At 34.6% G+C, this 26,121-nt stretch overlaps 1 protein-coding gene across 2 annotated transcripts in view; it reads right to left on the bottom strand.

Annotated features, from left to right (window-relative positions):
- CCSER1 (coiled-coil serine rich protein 1) overlaps nucleotides 1–26,121 on the bottom strand; it is a 674,289-nt gene that overhangs the window by 20,893 nt on the left and 627,275 nt on the right. The gene's annotated exons all lie outside the window — the stretch shown is intronic.

Below are 26,121 nucleotides of genomic sequence, written 5' to 3'. Positions count from 1 at the left end.
TAATTCTGGTCTACTAATTTGACTGGGTTTCTGGCTGAGGCTTTCTTTTCTCATTCCTAAATATGTCACTTAAAATAAAAGGGGATCTTGAGCTCAATTATTCTGTAATGTGTCTACTGTGTGCCTGGAACAGCTGGGGGTGCTATACTCACAGGATCACATTTCATCTTGGGATTTTTACTACTATTGTCACCCATTTTCAATGAGAATAATACAGTTTAGAAAATTTAAATACCTTGAGAAACTTTCCAAAGAAGTTCATGTGATTCCACTAGACTGTTTTTGCCTTAACTTGCTTTAAAGGAGAATTTCTTTTGAATGCTTAATAAAATAGTTGTATAATATCTTAATGATAAAAACTGTGATTTAATTCACCTTTTTCCAGGAAGGAATAGTGGTCATCATGAACCTTACTACCAAGAACTCCAATTACACAAAACTTTCCCTTCCTCTTTCCCCTCTCCATTCCTCCACCTTCCCCTTCCTGCTACTTTCCTCCACTCTCCATGCCCTCTTCTCTTTCCCCCAGTTCTGCATGAGATTTGCAAGTTAGCTGAGTTGTTTAACAAACAGCATACATAGTATAGGAAAACAATTTATCTGACTTACTGAAATAGAGAAAAGTAATACTTTATTGACTATTAACGTGTCATAGGTTCTAACTTCCCTATTACAAAACTTCTAGTGCTGCTATTCAGACAAAAATGAAATGCAGATTAGATAATTCAGGAAGATGTAATGCAAGTGAGGTAAGATTTCAATTGTTTGAAAAAGATAAGTGAAACGTGGCCGCATTTTTCAACTAAATTTAAAATGAGAAGTAACAAGTTGTGTTTATTAAGCTGAAAAGAAAATATTCAATAATCTCAAGATACAACTCTATTTTATCTTGAATTATTATTTTAATTATCTACAGAGAAGTTGGTGAAATTCATCTACAAGATGAAAAGGAGATAAACATAAAAAACAGAACATGAGGGCCTACTTGTAGTAGTTAGCTTTAGAAACTATAATAAAAGGAAATGCACTCATTAATAAAATTAACAAAGACTGATATAGGAAATATATGTAATAGTGCCTACAGCACTACTATATGATTACGTTCCTTCAGGCTGAAGGTGAAGAGAAAAAAAAACAAAAGCATCTGTATTGTTAAAAAATAAAGTTTTGGAGGCTGGCCCCATGGCATAGTGGTTGAGTTTGGCATGCTCCGCTTCGGCGGCCCGGGTTTGCAGGTTCGGATCTTCCTCAAGCTAAAAAAGAGGAAGACTGGCAACAGATGTTAGGTCTGGGCCAACTTCTTCACAAAAAAAAAAGAAAAAAAGTTTTGTAAAGAGTAGCTTTGAATTGGGAAAAGGAATATCTTAAAAATGTAAAAGAATACAAAGTCTGCTTAAAATAGTATAATCCTAACTTTAGATCCTAAGTCATGGGTCTAAAGGTTAAAGTTTATGGAAAGAGAAATAGTATTGAAAGATTCACGCTCTAAAAGAGGAGAAAAGCTAACTTTTAAAATTGAAAAGTAATGTAATTCAACCAAGAAAATTCACAAAGTGTTCGGAGTCAAGTTGAAACTAGAAATTCGGTGGGTCAAAAAGAATTTGAACATAGGCTTGTAATGGACTTCAATGTCAATAATAAAAGATATTTAAACAAAACAAAAGCAAAAAACTAAAGGGAAAATCATTGGGAGTGCTTAATGATACCAAGCCCACGGACAAGCTCAGGCATGAAAAGACAATACTATAGAGCTCACATGGATTATTTTCCCCCACCTTTAATGAGGGCTTATCACTGAAGACATCAGTAGAATTATAAACAAGCATCAACAGTGACCAAGAAAATCAAACTTCCTCACAGAGAACATAAAATTTCTTGGAACTATGAAGAAAACATTAAAATCTAAATATTATTTTCTTCTTGTTATGAAAAATTGCTAACATAAAACAAAAAGTAGGGAGAAGAACACAAAGAATCCCTACGCACTCATCACTCAATTTCAGCATGAGAGTTTGGAATGTGAGTACTAGTATCAGCTACATACTTAAACAGCTCCACTGGTCAGTACTGCCCTTCAACTTAGCTAAGAGCTGTCTGTATTAGAGGACCCCGACCTGGAGGAAATGTCTGTAAATCAACACAACAAACATCTGGATAACATATTTATTTTCATCTGAACTTATGACACCTGAACTAGGAAACTGCCTGATATCCTCCACCATCTACCGCTTTGAGACTGCATTGGAGGTGATTTTTTCTGCAATTAAGAGGACATATCATTACACAGCATATTTTAAATTTATGGAATTCATTACCCATAAGAGATGGTACAAACTGAAAATATACCTAAATGTAAGAAAAGTTTATGTCACTTCATTTAAGAGATAGATGTACCAAAAATGTAAATTATGAATTTTTATATCTTTGGAGACTGAAATCATTAGAGATACTGGTACCCAGAGAACTGCATGCAAAATTCGAGATGTAAAGTATGCCAACTGTTTTTCCCCCCAAAAGAACTGAATGATGTTTTCTACTTCAATTCTAACATTAGTGTTCTAGTTCCTGACTTTTTTTTCAAAGAGCATGTTGTACCATATATTAACACCACTAAACAAATATATATTTGATTTCTTTAGTGATTATGACAGGCTAATCAATTTCTTCTAGTTGAATACTCTTCTCAGTAAGATGGAGCTAATTAAGAAAGGTCTCATAAAGAGGGACACGAAGGAAATGTCTTTAAGTTAGATCATTTAGAAGCCAGAGACATGAATTTCCTGGGTTAAAAACAGTAGGCATTTAGTGACTGATCAGGAAAGGCATGGAGAAGCTGTGATTGAGAAATATTACCCACATTGTTTGGGCCTGGCCCCTCCATGATTCAAGACATCTCTTAATTGCATCTCTAAAATTTATTTCACAATCACTTGTTCCTTTTATGTCTACAGTCACTACCCTGATCTACTACCTAGGGGCGAGCAGGGGAATGCAGCATAGATGTATGCCAGGTGTGCACAAGCCATCACCATCTTTTACTCCAATAGCCTCTGAACTGGGTTGAATAGCATCCGCCAAAATTCATGTCTATTCATGTCATGGAACTTGTGAATGTGACCTTATTAGGAAATAGGATCTTTGCAGATGTAATCAAGTTAAGATGAGGTTATACTGGATTAGGATGAATCATAAATCCAATAAAATTGGCGCCCTTATAAGAAGAGGGATATTTGGACACAGCAACACAGATATATAGAAGAGAAGGTCCTATGAAGACAGAGGCAGAGATTAGAGTGAGGCATCTATAAGCCAAGCAATGACAAGGACTGCCAGCAACTACCAGAAGAGGCAGTAAAGGACCCTTCCCTAAAGCCTTCAGAGAGAATATGGTTTTGTGGACACCTTGATTTCAGACTTCTAGTCTCCAGAACTGTGAGAGAATAAATTTCTATTGTTTTAAGTCAGCCAATTTGTGGTACTTGGTTACAGCAGCCAAAGGAAACTAATACAGCCTCCTAACTGGTATCCCTGTCTTTACCCATACTTTCTATACTCCAACTTATCTGTAAATAACAGCAAAGTAACCTGAAAATGTGACTTGGATCACATTATTCTCTTGCTTAAAACCTGTTAATATCCATCCCAATAGGGTAGCCACTAGCCACATGTGTCAAATGAGCACCTGAAATGTGGCTAGTCCAAATTGAGATGTGTGCTAAGTGTAAAATACACACTGCATTTTGAAGACTTAGGTACAAAAAACTTCATTAATAAAATCTCATCACTAATTTTATATTTATTACATCTTAAATGATACTATTTTGGATATATTAAGTTAAATAAAATGTATTTGAAATATTAAAGTACACAAATGACTATCATTTGTTGCTCGTTTTATATTTCTATCAAACAGTTCTGGTCTATATAATAAAAAGTAAACCTTTACCATGATGTACAGTCCCTGCCTTTCCTGGCCCTTATTTATTATGCTAATGTCATCTCAAACCAATCTTCCCCTTGCAAAAGTGACTCATGCTTATTTTCTTTCAGTTGCTTGAGTGGATCGAGATTTTTTGCACATGGACTTTTAACATGCTATTTCCTCCATTTGGAATGTTCTTCATATTAAGTGTTACTGCCTTAGAGATAGCCTCTTGAAAGTAGATTCCCATCTCCAGGTGATTCTCTCTTTTAACCTTCTTTTTACTAAATGTCTCTCATTTCAACTGACAATTATTTCTTTTATTTGGCTGTTTGCCTAAATTTGGTCTGTCTTCTGCACTAGCACATAAGCTCCTTACAACAAGGATCATGGGTTTTTAGAGCCATATTCACTCCACATTGCCTAACATAGTTTTTGGCACATTCCAGGTGCTCGATACTTTTTTGAATAAATGAAGTAGTGAATGAGAGATGATGCATGAGGTTTGAGAGTATTCATCAGAGACCAGCTGGTGAACTTGGCATAATGCAGAAGCATTTGCTATAGGGAATTTAATATTGGTGACACGACAAATCCAGTAAAATTTCTGACATTTGTATGGTATATAAATTTAAGTAGGGACAGATTGGAAAAGATATATGAACTAGAGGTTTTTCTAGTAATCCTAAGCTGTACAAATGCTTTGAGAGAAAACAAAAGAAAGGGAGAAGAAAGAAAGTAGAGACACAAAAGTGAGGACATTAATGAATAGGTACAAATCAAATATATGTCTGGATTTGATACTGTAACATCAAGTGAGAGACATTTTCATGAATAGATTAGGATTTTTTTTTTCAAGAAAAGCTTATGTACTCCATCCTCACTCTTGCCTGAATTTTATATTGTGAGTGAGAAATTAATGAGGTGATTCATCTAATGAAGGTAATTAGAGAAAAAGAAATAATGAATGTAGAAGTGTCTTCTATAGAAAATAGGACCCAGGAGAATTTTTTGAAACACCAAGTTCCAAACATTCCCTCATTAACAGTATCCTGGTCTATAACACATGCTTTCTATTTGTCAGGGGACATTCCATTCCCCTGGTCCATATTTGCATGACGGGCCTTCTGCTGGAAGTATACTTCTAGTTTCTTTCCCTACCTCTCACTTACTCCTCTTCGTCTATAAACTGGTAGGTGACCTTGGGATAAATAAGCTGCTTCTTACTGGCATGGCCTGTCCACAGGATGAAATCTCAGCTTGTCCAGACATAAGCTTACAGACTCTTGCCCTGTGGGAGAGGTCTGCAATTTTCCCTTTGTGTCAGCAACTTCAGTGGGTCACTTCAGTTCAGATAAGAATGTATTGGAAGCTTATATGGCTGCATTCCAATCCAGGTTTGGATTGTATTATATTATAATTCAATCTCTCTGAATCTTCTATTTTGCAATTAGTTTTAAATTTAGGAGGTCAAAGAAGGATGTTGCTTATTGCACCTTTTAAACCTCAAACACACACACTGAATCAACTTGGAAAAATGGAGTTTTAATATAGTTATTGGGAAGTTCCCGGAGATTTATAATAGTGTTGACCAATACAACAACCATAAGACCTTAATTCAACCTTGAAAATTGTTCCCATATATATAAAAAATCTGTATCATTAAAAACGGAAACCTGCCTGCAATATTGAGATTGACATCTTGAAAGTATGACAAGGATTCCTCTAGCTTTTCTTTGCCTGATATTTTTATTCAGGGAGGTCAGGATATATAGCACTCTGCTCACTTTATCATTATGGTTTAAAAATGAGATTCCCATTTTGAAGAAAAGATTCACTTTAGAGGATTGTGAGAATTTTATTTTCTGGTATTGATTTAATTTTAATATATACAAAAATTCTTATAATAAACTGTGAAGTGACACAAAAGTCTTCAAGGTAGTCATTCATTAATAGCAATATGCTGATGACAGCATTTGGAAACACAAGCATAAGGCAGACAAGAATAAGATGACTGAAGACTTGCAGAGTCAGCACAGCATTACAGGTTGACAATCAGCTGGGAAACAACGGATGTCATGCATCAAACTTCACCAGACAAATTGAACACACAGATCAAACTTTGCTGGCAAACTCAAGAAATTCTGACTGCCATCAAATGCATTATCCTTCAAATTTCCTTCAGCATACTCATAAGCAAAAGTAAAAAATAAAATAAAATATAGCCCCACATATGTATATCTGAAGAGCAAAATCTAATAAGACAGAGACTCTGAAGGGATTATATGTGGCTAGAAGAATTACTTAGTTGCTTTGGACATCTGCTTACTCATCTTTTAAACAGAAATGGTAGGCAAAGAGATTTAAAGCTGGACTTAACTGACTCCAACAAATATTTAATGAGTATCTATAATTTATTAATTTATCCATGAGGAATTATAGTACATTTAAGTATGCAAATTAAACTATGAGTTCACTCTTTCTGTGTAAATAGAAATATTTTATTCTATTTAATATATGTTGCATTATTTTATATATTTTATATTTACAAATAAAACTATTTCTATAAGATTTTTGGCTAATTGTTCACTGTGAGCCATTTTAGAGCACAACTCTGCTGGCTGTGCAGCTGGCAGAAGAGACGCAGGCTCCCTCAGGAGAGTGGTATGTATACAGTGCTAAACACAATGCTCTCGTTACATAGAGACTGGTAAATAAAACATTATTATCTTTGCTGTTTCACTGCTTGCAGTTCACAGGGGAGTAGGTTTCCCACAAGGAAACATACCAATAGGTATAAAATCACAAATTTTGGTAAGTGATATAAAGGCAAGCAATGAGTTGCTAGGAGAGAGACTAACATAAGGGATCTCCATTATTTATACGTGATGATAGAATGGGCCTTACCTATAGAAGGACATAGACAGGCAGTAAGAAGGGGACTGTTTAAGAAAGAGAGACTGGAAAAAGCTCATTTGAGAAACTGAAAAAAGTACAGTGTGTCTAGAACTCAGTGAGCAAGAGGCATACCAGCATAGAATGATTGTAGGCTCTGCTAAGCATTGGCTTTTATGTTAAGTTCAACGGGAAACACAGAAATGTTGTAAGGATGATTCAATTGTGTTTAGCCAACATCATTCTGGTGGCTATATGGAGAAAATAGAAGCAGGGAAGATATGGGAAGAAGGGAATTTGGGAGATAGTGCAGTAGTCTAGAAGAAATTCTTTGGGCAAGAGAGATAGAATCCTATACATTTTCCAGACTCAAAATAAGAGCTAGATTTAAAAGCTAGTAATTTATTATATAGGTGGTTTAAGGAAAAGGGAAAAGTCAAGAATGACTCCCAAGTTTCTGTTCTGAGCAAACTGGGAGGCTGGATGAGGGTGGCATTTCTGATATGGAGAACACTGCAGGAGAAGAAGGCTGAATTGGAAACAGGAGTGAATAGGGGATCAAGAAGCAGCATGAATTGAGAACGAGGGTGGAAAGGGACATATTGAGCAAATTAGAAATGAGATAACTGTGAGATATCCAAGCATGAACCTGGTGACATGAGTCGTAAGAGAGGGTTAGGTTGCTGAAAGCTATAAATAGTGCTAGTAACCGGGCTACAATCACATAGAATCTTTACCTTAATGCATTCATCTTTCATGTGGTAGCAGATGCTCATCTTTTCTAACCAGCACTCCTCATGGCTCCCCTCACACATACACACTTTCCTGGGAACTTCACCTTCCTCCCCTTTAGCACATGGCGACTGCCAGAGCTGCCAGATAGTGCAATATGATCACTCTGTCACAGTTCATTGATTTGCAGGGAGCGGACGTTTTTCCCAAGCTGGGCTAGAAAACTTTTCTGGCGATTTTGGTATAAGAAGTAAGAAAAATAAGTTAAACTTTCTTGTGATGCTTAGATCAAAAGTAGTAAAGTTTGAGAGCTAGCAGTGGTCACGTTTATGGCGGTACAGACAAAAGAAACAGCAGAAGTTGGTCTCTAAAAAAAAAAGGAGAAAACAAAAGAAAAAAAGGAGCAGCAGAGATGAGTGTAGAGCATGCAAGTCACTATCACCTGAATTGTTAATTACAGTTGCTCCTGGGGCCCAGTCTCAGCCTTGTCTTTGGTTTCATGAGTCAGAGTCACCTCAGTCTTTTAATAAATTCCCATTTTAGTTTAAAGAAGACCAAATCGTCTTCCTGACATTTATAATCAAAAGAGACCTAGTCAAGGAAAAGAGAAAGTCAAAATCAAAAGTCAAGGAAAGAGAAACTAATCCCCAAGAAATTAAATATTTCCAAAAACTCAATAAATAGTGGTAGGATCGTAAGTCACAGTGTTCAAGTCCAGTTTTATTTACCTTTTAAAAAAAAAAAAGTTTACTTAAAATTTGTATTTAAATTATTACAAATTAAGAAATGAAAAATGAAATTTTAATAAAATCATTATATGTGTATATAATCACATTCTGTGTATATCTATATGTATTACTTGCATGTTGGCTACTATGCATACCTATTTTATCTATTTTCAATCATAGTGCCTACATATTATTTTGTACTCAGCTCTTTTTCCTATTATATAATGGACATTTCAGTATCAAATAATATTAATAGCAACTATTTTTAAAGCTAGATAATATTATAGATGTAATGTTTTTAAATGTCCCCACACAAAGCATATAAAAGTACGTAAAAATAAAAGCGAAAATATTCTCCTCTCACCTGGGTCCCACCTACAGATTTAAACACACTTAACTATTTCTGTTTTTATTTATTCTTGAGGTTACAACAATAATTTAAAATATAATTTCCTCTATTTCTTGATTAATCACATTTAGACACCATTATTATCTCAATAAAAATTGAAGGAATAAACATACTTTCTTTATCCTCCACTTTCTCTTTAACCCTCCAAGTTTCATTGGCTATATAATTATTAATGGCATTGTTTTTAATTCTTCTAATAATCACTGATATTTTAAGTGATATGTTTAAACCTCTCTCTCTCGACATGTCCGATTCAGATAGCATCTGGCAGTCCTCTGTCATGGAAGGCTGTGGCATTAGCACGCTTCTCCTTCCTTTGCCTCTCCTCATTTTGTTTTCAATTTTTATTATTAATATATACGTTGTTAGGTACAAGTACATTGTTCCACAATTATAATAAGTCTTCTTTTCTACAAGTTTGTTATAATACTAGAAAAAATAAATGTTTATGATTTTGATACGTAAATATAAGTTTAAAACAAGTACTGTAATTAGTCCCACGAAAAAGGAAATGAAATCCACTTAATAATTTTATGAGTAAAAAAAAAATATAAAATTCAATGTCTAATGAAACTTCTTTTAATTTCATCCTCCATTCCCTACACTGAGAATTTGTAATGGGCATATACTATTGCATTTTGCTGATATTACATTATTTGTCAAATCTTAGAATATTTCGACTAATTTTAGAACCATATTGAACATTTTTTGTACATATCACTTTTTTTATTTTAAATTATTCCCAAAGATAACCTGTGGGAATAGAATTAACCAAATAGTATGGATATCTTTAGGGATCATGTTAGATATTGCTAAATTGTGTTCCCAAAGATTGTAACAAGTAAAAATGACATTAAAAATGAATATGTGGTACCAGTTTTTCAGCAATGCTCCCAGTATTGAATTTATATTTAAAAAAATATTAGCTAGATTAGTGAACATAATCTTATTTCAAGTTCATATTTGCTTATTAACAAGGGAGAATGAATAATACTAGATGTATGTACACTAACTTTCCTTTTTATGCTTTGTCTGTTATATTTATTTCCCTTCATACTTGTTAATAAAAAGATATTCAATTTTGAGAATATCAAATAAATCCCAGTGACGCCAGAGGCTTAAGAACTGAAGTTGACTTGAATTAAAACTATTAATAATAAAAGCCACAACAAAGCAAATCAAGACTATGAAAGATAATATCACATCCACCCATTTCATTCATTTTATTAGTAAAATCAATGCAACTTCTTTGAACAATGTCTATCTCATATGTCAAACTGCCTACTAGGCGTGCCCACTTGGATAGCCCTCATGCATCACAATCTCAGCATATTCTAAACAAAACTTGTCATCTAACATTTTCCTTTCTTTTTGGATTCCTCGTTCCAGTAAAAGGTATCATTACCAAAGAATCTCCCAATAAAGACCCTAGGGGTCATCCTGGATGCTTAGCTTCTCATGTTTATTCATCACAAGACCAAGAAATTCTCTTCCTAAATAGCCTTCAAATGTGTCCCTTCCTCTCTATTTTAACCAACAGTGTTTACTCCAGGCCCTCATAATTTTTCTCCAGAGTCACAGCAATAAGCTTTTAACAGTACTCTCTTCTCCAGTTTTGTTTCACTTAATATATGCTGGATATTGCAGCCAAACTGATCTTTCTAAAATAAAATCAGATCATGCTTTGTTTGTTTCTTACAAATTTCTTACAAAAACTCTTTAGCGTTGTTCATCTGGCTCTTCATGATCTGGTCTCTGGCTGTTTGTCTGGTCTACTACTCCCCACACACTATTTAGTTCAGAAAAAAAATGTATTCCCTTTTGTTCAAGAAATCTGATAAGCTCTCTAAGGTGTGTTTTTTATTATACTTCACCCAAAGCCTCAAGTATGTTTAACTTCACCTTCTTCTTGGCTTGGCTCAGGATTCTTGTGATTTAAAATATAAATGATTTTACACATTTCACTTCTTTTTGGATCAAGTGAAACTATTTGATTCCTGCAATTACAATGCAAATAGTTTTACATATTTTTATTCTTTCTGAAAGAGCTAAGCAAAGAAAACCTTGCAACTTCTATTTATTCTTAGAGAGCCCAAAGTAGTTTGAGTTCAACCTAATGTTACCAATCTCTTGTAAAACAATTTAATACAGAATTTAGTAATCCAAAAGGATAATTTTCAGTCACCCGTAAATGTCATTGTTGTATATGATAACATCTACTGAGTTTATTACAAGGTACCATATATTTTTTGGTTAGTGTTCTAATGCAAAGAAAAGAATACAGGCAGAGTATTTAAAAGTAACAATTCATTAAAAAAAATTTATGGGCAATTTAATTGTAGTGTTATTCCATTTTCAACTCTCATAAACACTTACACCTGCAGTATTATGTATTTGCTCCCTTTTTAGTAAAACATCTAAATCAACAGGAACAAAGTACACAGAGAGACTATATACTTTATTCAAAGTGTATACAAACAACTCTAGAGTTTTTAAATCTACCTTTATTAATCTAAATTCATTAGTCTATTAATTTTAATCTAATTTCAAAGCTGTCAGAGCATAATTTTAATGGAATCACATACCAATTTCTATTGAATCTGTCTTAGTCTGTTTGGGCTGCTGTAGCAAAATGCTATAGACTGCGTGGCTTATAAACAACAGAAATTTATTTCTCACAGTTCTGGAGGCTGGAAGTCTAAGATCAAGGCACCAGCAGATTTGGTGTCTGATGAGGGCCTGCTTCCTCACAGATGGTGCCTTCTCACTGTGTCCTCACAGGGTGGAAGGGGTTAGAGATATCTCTCTGGGGTCTTTTTATAAAGGCATTAATCCCATTTATGAGGGCTCTGCCCTCCACTTAATTACTTCCCAAAGTCCCCATCTCCTAATACTATCACCTTGGGGTTTAGGATTCAATACAGGAATTTTGGGAGGACAAAAACATTCAGACCATAGCAGAAACCCAGGCACTACAAACTCTAATTATTCATATGGTAAAAAGCTGAGCACACTGTCCGGCACATGGAAAGCATTTAACGAATAACAGACATAACCATCATAGGTACTTGCAAGTATGAGAAATGGTACCACTACTACTTGATAATGAAGGAAGAAGAGAAAGAAAAAAAGGGGAAAATGTGAGGAAGGGAGAGTAAATAAATGGTGAAGAAATGGCAAAGGAAGAGAAGTACATTGAGAAGGACAAAGGGGAGGTGGGGTGGAGAAGGGGGAGAGGGAGAGATGGAGTCGATGACAGTACAGCTAGCGTTTCTTGGAACAAAGCCAGTTACTTTCTTGGAGGGAGGTGGTGCGGTGAATCAATAAAATGAACTAGAATTTAAATAAGTAGTAGTTGTCTGATAGTATTTGCTGCCTTAGCGCTTCCAGTGTAAGGCCATGTACTCATAATGACGCTTTCAGGTAAGCAAGAATGTGCAAAGAAACAAATATATATCAATTTTTTCCTTTGATTGGTGTACTGCTTTCATTTGCAAATGATGATAAGGTGGTTTAATCCATTAAAATAATGTACAGAGATTAAGTTATAAAAGACGTAATATTTAGTTCAATTGTATTCACAAAAGAACAAAATTTTGGATGAGATTTCAGAAGTCTCTTCACACGTTATCTATTCTGTTTTTATATTTGTGAATTATCAATGCATTTAAAAATTGCATATAAACAAATTTTCACAAAAACATATAGTTGCTTCTTGGCATTTTCACACTTCATTTATTTGTCCTTTCAAAGGAATATCTATAAGGTCAGATTTCAGAATATCTATTTTCTTTGTAAATGGAGAATTTCTCATTGTGAAATAAACATTGATTTTCAACTCTACAACTACGTTGTCTAGCTATGAAATCTATACATGTAAAATTATAAAATAACAGAAAATAAATATGTGAACAATTTAAAAGAGGAAAGTGAGTTACAGGAAAAATTATAAACCACTGAATAGAAAGTCTTTCCATAAATAATGCATATTGAATACGGATACAAATTCTCCACCCCCACACAAATTCATGTGTTCAACAAGATGTCCAACCTGTATGGGTTGCTGGTTACCTCTTCTAAAAATGATGCTGAGGACACAACAGGGAAAGACAGAATCCAAGACCTAACAACAACCACAGCTGCAGTATTTTAAACTGTCCTGTGTGAGGAGTGGGTGGCCACAGCTCAGGGCAGAGAGAAGCTAGAGGCAGCAATGGAAGGATAATTTAAATTCTGTCTCTCCTCACCCCACCCTCCCATTTCCTTCCCTTTGGACAATCACTGCCCATCCCCCTTCCTCAAAACACTGCTGTAAGTATCTACGTGGGCAAGAATCTCACTGGATGAGGTAAAAGCAGGTGGAGGCTGACATGATTTGGGCATTTAGTCGTTTACTTCTCCCAATCCAACCCCCAGGGTGTGTGGACTATAACTTTGTAAAACTGCCTTCTCCCTATATTACACTCCCTAAGGATTTAGGGTGAAATCCTGACAGGGTTGTTTCTTGCTGGGTTGTTGCAAAACAAAGCGATGACTCTGGTTGGTGGTGCCTAACCGCCCTATGCCCTGCTCCCGACGTACACACATCCTGAACTAGCCTAGACTGACAAAGACTATGGTCTGGCCTGTGCTCCTTCTCCAAGACCAAAGAGTCAATATTCCAAAGGTAATATGAGCTCACAGGCCAAATGAACAAGACTCCTGAGGAGCGCCTGCACCCCAAAGATAAGTAATCAACTGGACAAAATAAATGCTTTCTGGAGCACAGTATTAATAAAGATAACTGAATAATTTTAATGAAATATACTATAATACATGAATGAAGAAAGGAAGGAAGGGGGGGAGGGGGAGGGGAGGGAGACAGAGAGGGGAGAGGGAAGATGGGAAGGGAGGGAGGGAGGGAGGAAGGAAGGGAGGAAGGAAGGAAGGGAGGAAGGAAGGAAGGGAGGAAGGAAGGGAGGGAGGAAGAAAAAGAGAGGGAGAGAAGATAAGAGAAAGAGAAAGTTTATCTATGTTACCAGAAATAATATTCCAGGCATTAGTAATATAATGGGAGGTGAACAGAACAAAAGACATGAGGTGTACAAATGTGTTTCGTTTGTAAGATGAACGATACAGTCATTGATACAGACATTGATTAAGAAATAGAAGTTACCCCATGTGTTTCTTAAGAAAAATAATAATAAAATTAATGTATATAACTTTTAAACACCAGAAGAAAATTTTATAAAATTGCATTAAAAGAGTACATTAAGTACAGGATATGAAAGACATTAAACAACATGGCAGAATCAAATCCTAGTTAGAAACTAAAACAAATGAAGATGAATTGAACTAACAAAAAAAAGAACAAAGGCCCACGAATTGAAGAAACGAAAATAAGATCCAACAATATATTGTATGTAAAAACAAAAAAAGACACAGAAAGATTGAAATAAAAGGATTGAAAATATACAGCTGAAAAATGTAAATTAAGAGAAAACTGGAGTAGCAATCTTAATTGCTGATGAACAAGCAAACAAAAAAAATGAATCCTCCTTTGGATGGTTTCCAGCTTTATGCGACTTTACAGTTGCCTAGTACACATGGTCCTGTTCCAGTCAAAGTAAAAAATAAATAAATAAAATAATAATAATAATAATACAAGGAGATGGCTAGTAAATTAATAAATAAGTACAATAAGATGAGAAATTTATAACTAAAATTCCACTGCCAGTGAAAATATAATAGTAGGACAATTGTGTTTTCTTAGCCTAATTCCAAAGGAAAGTATACCCTGTGCATCAATTCTCATCTTCAGATTATATAAGGTCAATAATAAAATATCTTTTTAGATAATTTTATTTAAAATCCAAGACAATAAGATAAAAGAAACAAGTAAACGTTTCATCTCAGTTTGCTAGGTGATGTGCATTAATAAAATAGGTTACATGGAATCAATTGAAGAAGGTAGAGAAGACAGCTGCCATTACCACAAGAATGAAGTCTGTGTGGCAGTGCAGTACAGATCTTGGTGATATTACATCTCTAGGTAGCATTTAAGTTCTTCAAGAATCTGTCAAAATGATATACGCCAAACTGTGAAACTTTAGAGCAATAGTTGAAATTATGGATCAGCAAAATAAGAGTGAACATGCTGTTAACGTTAAACTATTTTTTTTTTTCAGACAAATACAAGCCTCACTCTCAGGTTGAATTCAAGGGAAATGATTGTGAAATAGAGAAAATAAATGTCAAGTTTAGCCATTGTGCTTATTTTTCTTATTTCACTTGCCAGTTGGGAGGAAAAAAAAGTATTCTGATATATTGGCACATATCAAAGAGGTCTTTCCCTCAGAAATATTTTAGTCTTCAAAAGAATTTACATCATTCAACTTATCTGATTAAAACCACAATTAGTCTTTATCAAAAGTAATTTCTTTTGTCGTTAAATAATTCATGTACTTCCACATGCCAGCATTTTCAAAGCTTTGTGAATAACTGGCAAAGATTATATAATATGTATTACCAGTACTATCAAACAGTATTTTTTAAAGTATTATTTTGATTTTTAAAGTAAACGACAACACAAAATAGAATCAATCTGAGTTTACTTGATATTGAAATCATATACATATGTTTTATTAGTCCTTTATTAATATCTTTTTATCTAAAATAAGCCTTAATATGCTATGCTAATTCTGTATTTTTAAATGTATGTCTAATTCACTTGCCCAATTCACTTGGTTTTTACTTATTTTAGTTTGATCCTTTATTTATACTGTTTTCTTTTTGCTTTTTCCATCTCACCCTCAAAATAGATTACATTTTTCAGTAAGCTTTTAAATTTACTTGGGAAATGTCTGATTTATACGAATCTATGTTAGTGGTTCACAGATAGCAAGGATACCTCCAAATATCCATAATACCCTTGATAATATAAATAGTATTATCATTAGTTTATTACATAAAGTAACTATATTATCTTAGAGATCTTATTTATAATAACATTTATAATGACTTTTTTAGGCACAGATTGTGGTACAGCAGTTCTTGCAATACTTTTCTGAGATGAGGTGCATTATCTAATGCCAGACATTAGATAGAGTTCACATAAACCAATGTCAAACCAAAAGAAAAAGAATCAGAATATTATTGCTTATAATGTTTATATGTCAGTTATATCTCAATTTAAAAAATTATTATTGCTTGGGATATCTAGAAATGGACTCCAAGATGAGAATTCCTGTGAAACTGATTTATTAGGAAATGCTTCCAGGAAAAATAATGGTAAGAGAGTGAGGAAGTTGGAAAGGCAAGGGAAGAAGTGCATCCAACAGTGATTTAGGATCTCAGAGGGTGGCTTTGGCTCCATTCCTCAGGAAAAGCTCTGGAAAGACGGGAAGTCTCATCTAAAAATTGTCTCTGTCTAAACGTAAGGGAGTTAGTGATATGGCGCCCGGGTATGGATCCCTCCACGCAGGTGGGTCACTGGTTAAGGGAGGCTGGCTCTGCAAGCGAACTGGGCCTTAGGTTCCCATAGCTAAGGACAGCTCTCTGACAGAAATAGTCAGCTGCTAGCTGCTGAGACTGAACGTGTGCACACACGCGCACACACGCAAATGGTGAAGGAATCTAAGGGGAAATGGGCAGCACACTGGCAGCACTTGACAGTTTATCTGGAAATGACTTTCGAGTCTACTTCCTGAAATAAGACGTGAGGCATCTGAAGCTCAGAGAGGTAAAATACATTTCCCAGAGTCACAAGCCTAGTAAGCAGCAAATCAAAGACCAGATACCAGGTCTCCACTCCCTCATGTCAGGTCACTTTCAATGACACTGCTACGTTAATAACCTAACTTTATTTTTTTTATAAGCACTGTTTTTGTGGATTTGTTATTTAACAGCATTTCTCCATAGAATACATGGGGGCAGTCCTGACTTTAACTCTAAAAAGATGAGAAGTTTGCCATTGAGCAAAAAAGAAAATATTATAATGGGTTTCTTCATATTGCTATATTCACTCTCTTGAGCATCATTAGTAAATTTAATTTGTTTACATGTTCTTTTTTTGAGCTAATGTACTTTCATATTTATGCTATCTACACTCTGAGTTACTCATTTCAAAATAAAAAAAGCTAATTTTGAGGGACTGGGTTTTCAAAGAAAATTTTTAAAAATTATACTTGCATAAACATATACTTGTATATCTTATTAACATGTATGACATGGCTATGTAATAATCATAATTTGATTTTTAGAAATATTTCTAATATTTCATGTATTAAAAAAATCAAGTGAAAATATTTATAAATTTTGATAACTATTTGCTGACCCCGAAAAGGAAGAATAAAGAATTGCTCAATATGAAGTTATAAATATTTACCAACGCTCTCGTAATATCAAGAGAGACTGTATTGGATAGAAAATTGAGAACATCTGTCTGTCTCTCTCTTTAAGAGACCACATTTTTTTCACTTGAGATTCTCAAGCTTATTTTTGAAGAACTTAACTAGACTTTGATGAAAACATATGCAGAAACGTTAAAGCATCCTTCCAAGTTACAAGCGATTTTTTTCCAATTTAGTTAAAAGATAAACATTAAAAGTTTTATTTTACTCATTTTAAAATAGTACCACATGCTGATTCTTGTAGTAAACAACAGAGATCAAATGGTAAAATACAAAACAAAACTCTAAGCCAAGGCTAAGTCTCCATTATATTTTCAGAAAATAGAAAAATAGGATCATTGCTCTGATCTTTTTATTGCCCTCTTATTCATTACTCTTTCTCCTCTTGCCCTTTCAAAGTATATCTAAATCAAGAAAGGGCACTTCTTGATTATAAAAGTATATATACTTTTAATATATTTTATATTTTTAATATACAATATAAAAGTATAAATGGTAGAATAAATCAGTAATAAAATAATGTGGTGAATTAGGATGTAAAATTGTTTTCCTCTTTAATCTAATTTTTTAATATTCCACATGTAAAGAATTCATAGTTGTTTTTCATTGCCATTACAACTGAACTTCTTGAATTCAGTTGTAATACAAGTATTACTTATTACACAGTTGGATTAAATTCTTTTCAAGACATAAATAAAGAAAATTTTAAATAAAGTTGGTTGTGTATTTACTATCACCAATATAATTATGTATTCTCCAGGGCCTGTAATTATATGACTTCAATTTACTCTTAACTTAATTTGCCTTCTCATTTGGTTTTTACATTGGCTCTTTCCAATTTGCTCTCCATTGTCCACACTGTATTTCTGTTTTCTTCATCACTATAAAATCCAAATGTCCCTTTAAGGGCTGTGTTAGTCTCTGTCATTGTTGATTCCTAATTGGTATGTCTTATTTATTTATTTTTTCAAATTAGACTTGATACCTCTTCTGGATAGTCTGAGAATCTGGAATGTTCTTAGAGGTTCCTAAATGTGTGAATTTATAATTTCTTTCAGAAGAGAGAGAAATGGTGCAAGAATGGACTTTAGGATGGCCTGATCTCAGCAACAAAATGCTCAAGAAGTTAACCTTCAATTTACCCAGTTACAAGAATGCACTGGAGTCACTTTGCACAACTTCTTGCACATGGGCAAGGAACCAGGGTCTCCAGAACAGTCAGGCAGGGGTGATTCAGAAGAATATAACCCCTCTCAATCCCCACTCCCCCTCCCTGCTCCCTTTCCTCCTCTCCAAGACCAAGGTAAGTTTCTGTTCCTTGTAGAATCATTATTCCCTGCTGGCTCAGGGTTGAGTATCCTCAACCCCTATAATTGGTGGCCTGGCTCTGGGAAGCCCTAAGTCTATCGGGTAGCATCTTCATTGTATCATGCACTGTGTAACCATTTCTGTAAGTTTTACATCCTTCATCATTAAGGGATATTTATACCTGTGTTTTTTTTTAATCACCTTATTTAAATGTTTTGATTTGGTAAGTCTATAGGTCTCATTTCTTCTAAGTAGTTTCAATCCGGGTGATACTTACTGGATATCGAAAAGCAGAAACAACAATTCAGCTGGAGAATGCTCAGAAGTTTCTGAGCATTGAGAATGCAATGAGTTCAGTATCGCCCTAATTTTCCCTTTTCCACTCAGCAGACAGGGTAGTTTTAAGGACTTGGTTAATAATATTAGCATTATTATAAGTAAGAGCAAGAGCTCTGCAGCACTAACTTTTCTTTGTCAGCTGACTTTGGGCAAGTTTATAAACCTGTTTCTGCATCTCAACTTTTTGATCATTAAAATGAGGATAATCATATATTGCATCACAGAGTTGTTCTGAGGATTAAATGAGAAGAAAATCTGGTAAATGATACATTTTCAGTGTTATTATTACCATTCTTACCAATAATTAGCAATTATTACCAGTTTTGAAGATTATAACGTAGAGATAAAAATCTTCTTACAAATTAACATAAATAGGCAACTATCTATATCATTTCAGAAATATCTAAACGTTTGCCAAACAAGACTTTCTCCCCCACTGATGTTTAAAATTCTTCATTGAAACTGACAGGCATTTCTGGGGGGAGGTAGCTCACTTAGACTGGCCATTATTGTGTTTGAGAATATGAGATGAATTCCTTCCATGACACATTAGACTGAGGCTGAAGCAGAAAACTGACGCCTGAAAGATGAAATTAAAGGAGAATGAAGGCAAGAGGAGATAAGAAGATTAAAAGGAGCCCACATCTGCAAGTTGGGAGGTACCATGAGTTGTTTTTGCCTATGTGATAATTATCCCAAGAATTAGATTTAGATTTAGATTTAGAATTTGAGCTTTAAATTCTCAAAAGCTGAAGGGAACATCTACTCCTCGAATTTGAATTCCAGTGCTGTTGTAACAGCAGCCAACACTTTGAAGACTGATCATCTGACTAGGAAGACTGTCCAGCTCATATATGACACCTTGGTTAATGTGGAGGGGCAGAGGTCACTGGAGAACAGCAATGGAGAGCAGCTGCTGGGGGTCAGGAGGTGAGAGGGATTTCAAGGTAGCTTGCCCAAGATGGTGAACTGACACCAAGATGCAGAGGCATCAGTGACTGGATTGAGAGGAAAAAAAATTGGGAAAAGGATCAGAGAGAGAACGATATCAAATGAAATGAATAAGGAACAAAGGATTTGTGGTAATAGGATTAGCAGTAACAGCAGCTGAAGTCTCACTCATTTGGCACATTTGCCCTAACATTTGATGTGATTTAGGAATTCAATAAATTTGGCATTTCATTAAGAGAGTTTCTGTCACTCAGGAGATGGCTGTAATGCCATCTTTTACCAGTGATAATAATTTCTCTCAAATATTATCTCCTATCATTGTCATCATTTCCCTAACTCCATTATTGTTTTAACACACTAAACAGTGCCCTTGTAGCTGAAAATGCTTCTCAGGAAACCATTCTGTATTCTTTAAGGGCCAAATGGAAAAACATCGCCAAAAGCAGGATGAATTCAGCAAAAATAAAAGGTACTTCCAACTAAATTGCCCAAGATCCTAAAAGAATTTCTGACGCACAGAATCACAACAGGTGTTGTTACACAGGACAGGTCAGAGGCCTGCATATTTTACCTGGAACAGTAATTCTTGATGTCTTTAAGAAATTCTATATTATAAATAATAGAGTCTCCATTACCATCCTGTGACATTTCCATAACTTCAATTATATTTAATCTTTACGACGCCCCTCAATATTCAGAAATATAGAATTATATGTTGGCTAACACATTTTCCTTCTCTTTTCTTTTAGCAGGTGCTCTCTTTCCAGTTTGTTTTGGTGTATTAGTGAGAATACTGTAACCACGTGATGATGCTTTAAAATATAAATGCACTGCAATTTGTGAAAGTCTCATGGTCACTAATTTCCTCTGAGGAATAAAGATTGTGCAATTGCCTTACTATAATGTCTTGAATGATGTCATATAAGAAGTATAACATTATCCCCTTAGTTCTTTATTATAATGCAGAACTAGATAAAATGAGTTTATGCTTTTAGTATGCTAAGGCATATATTAAAAATATAGAAGTTCCAGCTCCATTGTAATGGAATTTGAAAGACAAACATCATACAGGATGATATGAGTTTTCTCATTTTTGATTTCACACCATATTGTTGAGACATCCTCTATATTTCAAAAACTATATTTCAAAAAACTGTCCTTCTCTACGTGCCCTTTCCTTCAATCTATAAAATGCTGAAATCTCTATCTTAAAAAAAAAATCTCTCCTTGTCTTGAGTCTACTCTAACTCTCTCTCATCCTTGAACCTTCAAGTTCAGGTTTTACAAAGTCTAGTTCACACTTAACTGATTCTGTTCCACATTTTCCAGTTACTCTTTAATAAAAGTTATCAGGAAATATTTCAAGCATACATAAATGTATTAAAAATAGCGTATACTTATGGACTCACTAAGCGTTTGTCAAATTTTAGCATGTTTTCCTGTTTCTTTAGTTTTTTTTTTAATAGAAATAGAGATACTGAAGTCCTCTGTATAGCTGTCCAATTTACCTCCCTCTCTACCTAGAGTTATCACTAATGTAATTTGATGCTTACTTTCCCTGGATTCCTTTACAATTTTAGTACATACATATATGACCACAGACAAGATTGATATAAATTATATCATATTATATGTATCTCCCCCACCCTGTGGGTGCTTCCTCTTGCCCCTAAATGGTGCTATTCTTCTACATTCTTCTCTTGACTCAGTGTACCTTGCTTTAATTAATTTTTCAATAAATAACTTTGGAGAAGTCATAAATGCCAAACACTATGCCGTGTAAAACCCTCCTTAATGCTCTTTGCATGGTTTCAGGACCACCTGTGGGTCTACAAGGTCCACATCCATTGTACCGAGCTCCAGTCACCTGCATCTATCTGGATCTGATATTGCTACCTGAGGTCTCTTAGACACTTAAAAATGAACATGATGAACACATCAGCCTCCTCCACTCCCTTACTGGCTCTGCCTCCTCACTTCTGAATATCAGAAATGGCTTCACATGTCACCCAGTCCTATATAGAGGTCACCTTACATTCTTCTCTAATTGGTCACCCGTCTCTGATGATTTTAACTCCTAACAGTTCCTAAATGCATCTCTTTCTCTTCAATTGTCCTTTTAAGGCCCGTGTCAACTTTCTGTATTATTTCAATCTCTTTGTTTAATTTCACTCTATAGCCCTCAGATATAACCCGCCTGAAAGAGGAAATGGCTTGCAATAGTTTCCACACCATGAAGCCAAAGCACTTGACCACAACAGGACGACAGAAGGCTCTCTGCTAACTGGGGCCCGCCCCTTTCCCAGCTTCACCTCTGTCGCTCTCCACCTCACACTTCTCTCGATGAACACTCAATTATCTTTAGTTCCCCATGTATATCCGGCAATTTTAGAATGACATACATTTGCTGTTCATTCTGCCCGAAAAACTCCTCAGACGTTCTTCACTTGTCTATCTTTATTCATCCTTCAGGGATCCTTTGTTCTTAGGGTAGGCCGAATTCCTTGTTTCCTCCATCTTATCACTCTTTATGCATCCTGAGTACACTATTCCTGGTATATTGTAGGTGCCCTGATCAATATTAGTGGGACCTGAACTGAATTTAAATGTACAACATCTTTAGTGAACATGCGTATTTTAAAAATAAAACAAAGTTTTGTGGGGTTTTTATACAAAGTCTGTTGTTTGTCATTGATGATAAGATAATCTCTATTCACATATGGAAACAATTTACAGTTGTTTCCACTGTTATCATGAATTATATTGATAGATTTACTGAAGACTTAACTATTCTTGAATTTTACATGGTCAGAAAAAGAGGATAGTATGTTGCTAAGACCATAAGCTCAGGAGTCAGAGTACAGGGTTTCAAATTCTACCTGTACTACTTACTACATTTGTGTGATGGGACAGTTACTTTACCTCCCAAGGCCTCAATTTTCTCATCAGTCAAATTGGGATAATAATAGAAACTATGTCATAGAGTTGTTATTAACAAGAAGTAAGATCATGTAAGCACTCGATAAACGTTGCCTACTGTTTGTATAATTCTTTTCAATTCATGGCTAGACTTTATTTGCAAATACTTCACTAAGAAATTATGTATCCTATTCCTAAGTGAAATTGTTTTATACATTCTGGGTGCAGCTGACTTTGTTATTTTCAGTATCAAAGTTAGACTAGAATTTTAGAATGAATTAGAAAAAGCCATTCAGTGCTTTCTATGGTGTAGAATAAATGAGTAAAATAAGAATCATTTATTCCTTAATGATTAGATGGAGCTCAGTTATAAAAGCATTGGCTCTTTTAACTGTAATTCTTTAAAAACTCTTTCCAATTTCTTCTCAATTCCTAATTTTTAAAGGATTTTCACATATATTAGCTCATTTGATTCTCACAGCAGCCTTGTGACATAGGAATTTCACGTATCACCATTATAAATGAAATTTTTTTAAGTTCAGAAAAAATGTCCAATATAAAATATTTAGTAAACAGTTTAAATGTATCTAGAATCTTCATGTTTTGCTAAATATCAGTCTTTATATTCAAAATTTTATGCTTTGTCCATGGTTTCTGAATGGCTCTGTGTATGTGTATGTGTTCATATGTGAGCAGGTTTACACAGGCAGATCTATCTGTCCACATCCTTCTGAAAACTTGTGTCAGTGACTTGAGCTCTTTATCATGACTACGGCTTACACATGACATACTGTCACTCACATTTTGCTTGGTGGTTACAGAAAAAATAAAGGACTGTGAAAGACATGATATATAATGATAGACGATCATTATATTATGTTGTCTAATCAACATGAGTTGCATTTTGAGGGTGGTGTAGATAGGAGAAGGGTAGGGAGACAGAGTGGGCTTCACCTACAAGTGTTTTTTTTTTTCCTCTTTAAATCGAGGATAATGAAATGGACAAAAAGTTTTGGTGTCATCTCAAAGTACACTGTTTGGGAGTTTCTTTCTTTTTTTCTCCCAAATGAAAAATAAGTTATTTTTTTTTAGTCCTTTCCTTTTTGTCCAGTTTTAATTTCGTTCTCATTCGTTCTTTTTCTCTCTCTCTCCAAGCCCCCTCCTCTACCTTATATATGTGTGTGTGTGTTTATACTTTGAAAGTACTTTAAGATGATAAACACTGCATTAGAGAAATAAGATTGAGGCTGATATTTAAATGAGTAAAATTTTATATTAAAACTATAAATCTTAAGTTTTTAAATTTAAATTGTAACATACACAATGTTTTATAATTGCCAAGAACTTTAAAGGGCTTTTCCTATGTAAGAAAATAAGAGATTAAGAAATCATACTTAAGCATACTACAATTACACTTCAATTGCCTGTATACTTCATACTAATTTCAAACTAGATACGTGGTGAAACAATAAATCTTAGAAGTAATGGAAGTAAAGAATCTAGCTACTTGAGGACATAAAAAGACCATTAAAAAGGGCTTCTAGAGAAAAAATTTTAGAGAAAACACTGATAAAAATCATATATGTAATAGGAAGTATAATTAGGTAAATTCACAGTTTCTCAATATTTTGTAATTAATGATTTAACTGTGTGAATTTCTCACAGAAGTTTTGCTTTTTCAATTGCAAAAATAATGTTAAAACCATTTATTCATTCTTGGAAGTAGAAATTGCTACTAAATGATAAAGATCATCAGCTTAGTTTGAGCCAACAGTTTTAATTTAAAAGTGAAATGGTGAAATTTAGTAAATTAAACAGTAGCTCCCTCACATTTATAGCATTGCAGAAACAACATACAAGAGTCATAATAAAGTATAAAATTATAAAATGTCTAATTTTAGAAGAAAACCATTAAAATATCTTCTGCGTCCTATGGAAATATGCCAATGCTTCTTTTAAAATATGTTTATACTATTTATTCCCCAAGTCCCTTTTGAATCCACACAAAATGGAATAAACTTGTTACCATCTTGCTGTGAGGAGTTCTGAGAAGCATATCATGGCTGTTAATATCAAAGTCCTTAAAGGAGTCCCCTTGGCTAGTAGTTCACAGAGGCTTCAGCCTGTGTTATCAGTGTCTTTTGCTGTATATTTAAAACCAGTTCTGACCTCAACGATGGGCAATATATTATGATATGAAAGTCCCCAGCCTACTGCTAAATCTCCCTCAACCATAACCTTTCCCAGACCTGAAGTTTCCACACTAGTCATTAGATAATGAAGAGTCCATTAAAATGAAAATATGAGAGAATATTTTAAATCTTTCAAACTGGGATGCTCACGCACCTAGGAATTTGCAATGCTATGCCAGTGAAGGATTTTAGGCAGTGAAGTTATCTGATGGAAAACATGCTCAAACACACTGAGTGCTCAGGAAAAAAGTGATAGAGAGAAACTAAAAACTCTGGAGGTAATGCCATTGAGGATATTTGGAAGAAGAATACTTTTTTGAAGGCATCATTTTTGTTATGTCTGGAAGGAAATGAAATGGCCGTTTCAGTTCTAAGAAAATGCCGATACCAGGGGAAACCTGTATGGTATACTAAATGCTTCACAATTACTAATTCACTTAATTCTTACAACAACTATTACGTATTATTCTAATTCTCACATTAGAAATCTGAGGTACAGATGAGTTTACTATCTTATTTAAGGTCACAGAACTGGTAAGTGAGATTCAAACCCAGAACATCCATCTCCAGAGCAGATATGCCTCTCCACTGAGGATAGACTAGTAGCTTGAGAGAGCCCTTAAGTTGTGCAAGGGCATGGGGCTAAGAGTGACCTCAAAATAACAATAATGCAAATGCAAAGTTAGGAAACACAACCACACTGGAGTTCCTCTACTATAAATGCCATATTCTTTGCAATTGATTACACTTTCCTCCAGGTAGCAGGCAAGGAGAGGTAAAGCAGATTACTACTGCCGCTGAAATCAACTCCAGAAATACTGGTTCACAGGAGAGGTGGGAACAAGAGATAAGGAGCTCAGGGCATGTTTCCTGCTCCTAAAGACAATGAAGGCTGCATGGAGCAACTTGAAACTTGTAGTTCCAAACTCTGATTATATCAGTAACTTTGAGCAGAGCAAGCTTTTCACCTTTGTCATGAGGCAGCTCTGTATGATGAGCCAGAAATGGGTTTTTGATCCTGGAAACAATACTAATTTATTTGTTTAGAAAACACAATCTCTCTGAAACTCAGCTTTCTCCATTTAAAAAAGTGTTGGATTAGATTGATGATGCAATTCACCTCAGTGTACATTAATTAGGTACATAGAGGAATGGAGAGCTGAAGAAGAAATTAATGATACACGAAGCAAAGGAGTTTATACTCTGGCTGGTAAAATAACTCTAATACGAAGGAGTTTATACTCTGGATGGTAAAATAACTCTAATATGAAGGAGTTTATACTCTGGATGGTAAAATAACTCTAATATAAAGGAGTTTATACTCTGGATGGTAAAA

This window comes from Diceros bicornis, chromosome 8, assembly GCF_020826845.1.
Source record: "Diceros bicornis minor isolate mBicDic1 chromosome 8, mDicBic1.mat.cur, whole genome shotgun sequence".
NCBI classification, from domain to species: domain Eukaryota; kingdom Metazoa; phylum Chordata; class Mammalia; order Perissodactyla; family Rhinocerotidae; genus Diceros; species Diceros bicornis.
This window is presented reverse-complemented; position numbering and strand designations above follow the sequence as displayed.